The sequence below is a fragment of the Erinaceus europaeus genome, chromosome 5, assembly GCF_950295315.1.
Source record: "Erinaceus europaeus chromosome 5, mEriEur2.1, whole genome shotgun sequence".
NCBI classification, from domain to species: Eukaryota; Metazoa; Chordata; class Mammalia; order Eulipotyphla; family Erinaceidae; genus Erinaceus; species Erinaceus europaeus.
Genome location: NC_080166.1, coordinates 115,997,463 through 116,004,366, shown reverse-complemented (window position 1 = coordinate 116,004,366; position 6,904 = coordinate 115,997,463). Strand labels below are relative to the sequence as shown.

The 6,904-nt window shown below is 48.8% G+C and overlaps 1 protein-coding gene across 1 annotated transcript in view; it reads left to right on the top strand.

Annotated features, from left to right (window-relative positions):
• The first annotated feature begins 3,419 nt into the window (after positions 1-3,419).
• PDS5B (PDS5 cohesin associated factor B) overlaps positions 3,420-6,904 on the top strand; it is a 168,220-nt gene continuing 164,735 nt past the window's right edge. Inside the window, exon 1 of the mRNA XM_060191870.1 lies at positions 3,420-3,552. The gene's annotated coding sequence lies outside the window, so the exon portion shown is untranslated. The remainder of the gene's footprint in view (positions 3,553-6,904) is intronic.

Sequence of the window (6,904 nt, the reverse complement as noted above, 5' to 3'; positions counted from 1 at the left end):
AATATTCAGAACTGCAGTCTAAACACTCCTATGTTATTCTCAGTATGTTTCAAGCAAAATTACTTTTGGTTCCAAATGTCATTATTTTATGAAATATAATACAAATGAATGGCTTGCTAAATATAAATCCTTGCATACATTTTTATTATTTTGTGCGCCACCAGAGTCTCACGCATGTCCGATCCCACCACTCCTGGGCTGACTTTTCCACTCTTTTATTTGGGGGGAAGGGGGGAAAGGGGAGATACCTTAGCAGCAGAACGCGTCCATCCATGGAGTTTCCTCTGGTACCATAGTGCTTCCAGGCCCTGGCGGTCATGTGGCTCAAACTGGTAGGCTCCTGTATGGTAAGCTCAGCATGAGTTTTCTCAGGTGAGCTATCTCCTGGTCCCACAAATTATTATTATTATTAATTATTATTATTATTATTGCCTCCAGGGTTATCACTGGGGCTCGGTGCCAGCACCACGAATCCACTGTTCCTGGAGGCTGTTTTTCCCATTTTGTTGCCCTTGTTGTGGTTGTTATTGTTGTTACAGCTGTTGTTGTTGGATAAGACAGAGAGAAATGGAGAGAGGAGGGGAAGATAGATGGGGAGAGAATGATAGACACCTGAGGACCTGCTTCACCGCTTATGAAGCGATCCCCGCCCAGCCCCGGCAGTTGGGGAGCTGGGGGCTGGAACCCGGATCCTTACTCTGGTCCTTGCGCTTTGAGCCACGTGCTCTTAACCCGCTGCAGTACCGCCCAGCCCCCAAAAATTACTTATTTATTGGTAGTGGGAGGTGTGTTAGTTTGTATAAACTCTCTTTAGACATCTTAATGTTGGAACTCTTAAAAAGCACAATTTGGGACTGAGGGATAACTCACTGGGTGGGGTTCATATCTTGTCATGTTTATGGCCTGTGCACCAAACCCCGGTGCCACATGGGAGATGCTTTGACACCAGAGGAAGCTTTGATGCTATGGTGTCTTTCCCTCTCTATCTGAAAGAAAATGCAGCCCAGGAGCTCTGTAATCGCACATGTGGGAGCGCTGGCTCTGAAAAAAGAAAAAAATAAAAATAAAAGGAAGCTCTTTTAGTATATTTAGTTAAATATACTTGTGATGAAAAGACAAATATTGTATGATTCTAGTTTCACAAAGTATCTAAATTATACAGCATCACAACAATAGAAAGTAGAAGGGAATGGTGTTATTTAATTGATATAGGATATAAGTTCTGCAAGATGAGAACCTTCTGAAAATGTTTCACAACATTGTAAATATACTTAACACAACTGACCTGTACACATTTAAAGACGGTAAAGATGCGATGCGGCCCAGGAGGTGGATAAAGTTGGATTCTTAAGTACAAGGTCTTGAATTTGGTTCTCCGTATTGCTTGTGCCAGAGTGATGCTCTGATTCTCTATCTCCCCCCATTAGTAAATAAATAGTTTTAATTTAATTTTTTTAACCAGAGCACTACTCAGCTCTGGTTTATGGTGGTCTGGGAAGTTGAACTTGGGATTTTGGAGCCTCAGGCAGGAGAGTCTCTTTGCATAATCTTTATGCTACCTATTCCCATCCCAATAGTTTTTTTTCCCTTTTATTGCCCTTGTTGTTTATTATCGTTGTTATTGCTGTCGTTGTTGGATAGGACAGAGAGAAACAGAGAGAGGAAGGGAAGACAGAGAGGGGGAGAGAAAGGTAGACACCTTTAGACCTGCTTCACCACCTGTGAAGCAAACCCCCTGTAGGTGGTGAGCTAGGGCCTTGAACCGGGCTCCTGATGTCGGTCCTTGCGCTTTGTGCCATGTGCACTTAACACACTGTGCTACCACCTGGCTCCCAATAGTTTCTTTTTAATAGTTAAGGTGGAAAAATAGATGTTTTTTACCACAATAAAAATTTAAGATATATATATATCACATATAACACAAGTCTAAGCACATAAATGTATGTTTTTATATATCTATATAGTACTGCATATATTATGCATCTATATTAATATGCTATGCTTTAAATTTCATATTATGCTGAGTATATAATTTCTTTGGATAGCTAGGGAAGTAATCTATGATTATACTATTTTCTCTTTCTTATAAATACATCTTTTTTCTTTTTTATTATTACATTTATTTGACAGAGACAGTCAGAAATCAAGAATAAGGGGGAGATAGGGAGGGAGACAGAGAAACACTTGCAGCACTGCTTCACCACTCTCAATAAGTAAATAAATCTTAAGCAATAACAAGTTCACAGCAAAACTAAGGGGCAAGAAAAACAAAAATTGAGAGGCACATACAGAAATTTTACACACACACACACACACATACTGATCCTACATATGAACATTTAAAAATATTTATTACATAGAGGGGGGATTCACATAAGCCAGAGAGAAAGAGAAAAAATGAGAGAGAGAGCGAGAGCGAGAGAGCAATTTCTGGGTCCTGGGAGGTGACTTAGTGGATAAATCTTTCGACTCTCAAGCACGAGTTCTTGTGTTCAATCCCTGGCATCAGAGGTGCCAGAATGAAGCTCCGATTTTCTCCCCTATTAGTAATAAATACATTAAAAATAGCATTTTCAATTCCCGTTTTCGTACAGCGTTGCTTTAGTAATTCATTAGTAATTCATTTGTCGTTGTGTCAAACGTAGTTTCATTAGACACTATACTTCATCGAGATCTTAATTTTTCACCCCTTGTCTTAATGAAAATGGTAGAGTCAGCCCTTAACACACTTCCCCACAACTGTGTGTAGGGGGAGAGAACTACACCTTCTAGAAGTGGAAGGGGTGAGGAACCCACCTCCTGATAGGCGTCCTTGTGGACTTCAAAAGATGCCTCCTTGCAAGGACACAGTTGTGGCAATAGAAAGAAAGAATGGATGGAACGCTTTGCTACAGGATGAAGTATTGTATCCCTCCCACCTAAATAATTCCTTCAATTGGGAAAGCTGATTGGGCAAGGGATGATGGCGCAGAAGATGTAGAAGACACGACTTGCCAAATGAGAAGCAAAATAGTAACACCAATTTTATTTACACCGCACTATCTTACATGCCTAACTTTTTTGTCGTGTGTTGGGGGACACATGACAATTTCTGTGACGCTCGGCCAGGCGGTCGATGTCAAGAGCAAACACTGACAGCGGCCAGTGGTCGACCCTCCTCTGCGGCTGCAGCAGCGGCGTGGCCGGGCGGCGGCGTGCGCGAGCGAGCGAGTGGGGCCCGGGCCCCGGCCGGGAGCGTGCGGAGGGGCGGAGCGGAGCCCCGCGGGGCCGGGAGCGAGCAGAAGGGCGGAGCGGAGCCCCGCGGGCCGGCGCCGTCGGCAGGGGGCGCTGCGCACCCATGGCGCGCTCTGCCTGCCCCCGGGTGCTGTCCGCGGCGGTTCGATTGGAGCAGCCGCCGAGGAGCGCTTGGCGCCATTTTGAAGCAGAGAGGAGGAGGAACGGCCGGGGCTGGCTGCGGAAGGGGAGGGGGAGGAGGCGATTGGATGCAGCGGCGGCGGCGGCGGCTCCCGGAGAGCAGCGGAGTGCGCGGAGCAGCGAGGCGGGCGCCCGGAGGTAGGCAGCGATCCGCTTAACGGAAAGCAAGCGGAAAGCAAGCGGAAAGCAAGCGTCCGTGCTTGCGGGTCTCCGCGCTCCCATTTTTCAGCGCCCGCCACGGCGGCGGCCGTGTCGGTGTCGGAGCTCCCGCGCCGCCCGCCCGGCGGGACTCGCCTCCCCGCGCGGGGGGCTGCAGCGGCGGGCAGCCTGGCGGCGGCCGGGCCCGGGGAGCGCGGCGCGGGCCGGGGGCGTGGGCCGGGCGGGCGGCCGGGCTGCCGGGCGGGCGGGCGGTGGGGGTGGGGAGGCCCCGGCCGGCGCGCTGCCTCCACGCCGCCGTCGCGGGAAATTAAACTTGCCGCCCTGGCCGGGCCCGGGCGCCCGCGGCGGCGGCGGGCGGTGACCTTGCGCGCGGCCGGGGGTCCTCGCGGGAGCCCGACCCCGGCCCCGGCCCCGGCCCCGGCCCCGGCCCTTCCCCCTCCCCCGGCCGCGCCGCGGCTGTTCCCCGAGCGGGCGGGCGGCGCGGCGCTCCTGTTGAATCCTCCCGCGGGAGGGCGGCCGCCCCCCCTTTCCGGGCGAGGGGCGGGGAGCGCGGGGCCGGGCCGGGAGCGATGACATCTCCCCGCGGCGGCTCTCGGGGCGCGGGGGCCTCGGGGAGCTGGTGCGGGGCGGACGCGGGGGCCCGGGGAAGGGCCGTGGGGGGCTCCCGGCCCCGGACCCGCTCGGCTGCCCGCGGCAGCTCCTTCGGGGGTGTCGGAGGGGGAGGCCGGCGGGAGCGGGCTGCCGCGGCCAGGAGTTGGCCGCTTTGCAAGCCCCGCTTGGCGGTGTGACACTTGCAAAGTTTTTTTTTATTTTTTATTTTTTATTCTTCCAGGGGTGGGGGAAAAAAAAACAACCTGGTTTGTTTTCCAGGCTGCTGCGGCTGCTGCTGCCTTGCGGTGTGTGTGTGTGTGTGTGTGTGTGTGTGTGTGTGTGTGTGTGTCGGAGCTGCGTGCAGCCGGCGTGCAGTTATCCCGAGCGAGCGAGCGAATCTGAATCTGCAAAGGCGGCAGCCCCGCGCCGTCCAGGGAGCATCCAGGCTCACCCCACCCCGGAGCTTTATCCCTGTGTTTGCGGGAACGAGCTTCTCAAACTTGCATTCTGGACTGACGGCTGGGCTCTGTGGCCGTGTCCAGCTCTTACTTGCCCTGCTGATGAGATCTTCTCGGGAACTTGGGTCTGAGCCCTGCCTTCACGGGTTTTGCAGATCGCTCTGCAGTCGCTGAGTGAGTTGGGTGCCTTTCTAAGAACCTGTAGAGATTCCAGTCGTGCTTCAGCTGCTGCGGGGTGATCTGCAAATACGTCGTGGTCACTCCAAACGTGAATGACAGTACTCGTTCATTGTTCTTCAGTGAACTCCTCTAGGTCAAGTTCCAGCTTAGCGCATTGTGTCTATCAGCTCATGTGCAATAGTTAAACACGCGAAAGCGGTATCAAGCCAAATAAGCGCTGGGAAGGGCACTGTGCAGTACGTATGCCTAGCAATTTTTAGGACAGTAAAATGAGCATTCATGTGCTGTGTGCAGGTCAGTTTGAGAAAGAATCTTGTACACTTGGTGATAGAAGAAAAAAAATCTAAGTTTTATCTTGAATATGTAGTTGAAAGTTTCAAGATGGGACTTTGTATGTTTAGATGCGTCTAGTCTCAGAAATTTGCCTTTGGCACACCTTAGCTGAGAATATTCCTGTACATATATGTGAAGGTATCGAGCGTGTGTGTGTGTATGTGTGTGTCTGTGCGTGTGTGTGTGTGTGTGAGAGAGAGAGAGAGAGAGAGAATGGTACACTTAAGATGCTTCAATACTAAGCAGTTTTTAAAACTATTTGATGACTGAAAAATTATCCTGTTTGCAGCCTGAGGAAGTGATGCAGTGGTTGAAACTTGGGACTTAAAAGTATGAGGTCCCCTGTTCCATTCCAGGCACTCACTGCATGTGCTAGTGGTTTGTTCTTATTCTCTGTCTTTCATGTTAAATATTTGCCTGAGGATGTAAATATTTTTAATGATAAGGTAGTGTTTATATTTTTCCCAAAAGGATTATTTTTAATATTTATTTCCTTTTGTTGCCCTTGTTTTATTGTTGTTGTTATTGATGTCGTCATTGTTGGATAGGACAGAGAGAAATGGAGAGAGGAGGGGAAGACAGAGAGGGGGAGAGAAAGACACCTGCAGACCTGCTTCACCACTTGTGAAGCGACTCCCCCGCAGGTGGAGAGCCAGGGCTTGAACCGGGATCCTTACATGGATCCTTGCGCTTTGCGCCGCTTGCGCTTAACCTGCTGTGCTACCTCCCGACTCCCGATAATAAAACCTATTTAAAAAAAAATAATTTTGAGGGAGTTGGGCGGTAATGCAGCGGATTAAGCGCAGGTGGTGCGGAGCGCAAGGACTTGGGTGAGGATCCCGGTTCAAGCCCCTGGCTCCTCACCTGTAGGGGAGTCGCTTCACAGGTTGTGAAGCAGGTCTGCAGGTGTCTTTCTCTCCCTGGCTCTGTCTTCCCCTCCTCTCTCGATTTCTCTCTGTCCTATCCAATAATAACAATAATAACTACAACAATAAAACAATGGCAACAAAAGGGAATACATATTAAAAAATAGTTTTATTATCCTTATTTATTGGATAGAGACAGCCAGAAATCGAGAGGGTAGGGGGAGATAGAGAGGAAGCGAGACAGAGAGACACCTGCAGACCTGCTTTACCACTCGCTATGCTTTCCCTCTGCAGGTGGGACTAGGGCCTCAAACCCAGGTCCTTGTGCATTGTAACATGCTTAACCAAGTGTGCCCACTCCACCAAAAGGATTTTTCTGTTTCTTTTTTATTTATTTTTTTTGGTCAAGGTTGAGTCTTCTATTAACGTTTGCAATGTTATAATTACTTTTATTCTTTTCTAGTTATGCTTGTCTTTCCCCTAAAGTTAGAGGAGATTCTCAGTGATAGTGCTTTGTGTTGTGAGATGCTTTGTATTAAATTTCACATGTTGCACTCACTAATTTGACTGTTGAATAGAGATTGTTTGAATTTTTAAGTTTATTCTAAAATTGCCACAGTTATAAAAAATAGCATTGTGGGGATAAGACTTTATCAATAATGTGTTAATCCTAAAATAAAATAACAACCCTTACTAGACAGGGCTTGTCCTATTGTTGAGTGGACTGGTAGAATATGCCTAAAACTTGTGAGGAAAGCTTGTGTTTTTTTTTTTTTTTGAGTTTGTGTTTTTTCTGGTCCTTTCTTTCAGAATCAGGATTGTTCTGCATTGGAATTGTTCTGTTTTTGGTGATAAGTTCGTAGAACATAAAGGCCAGCTTACAGTGATTTGGGTTGGATGACA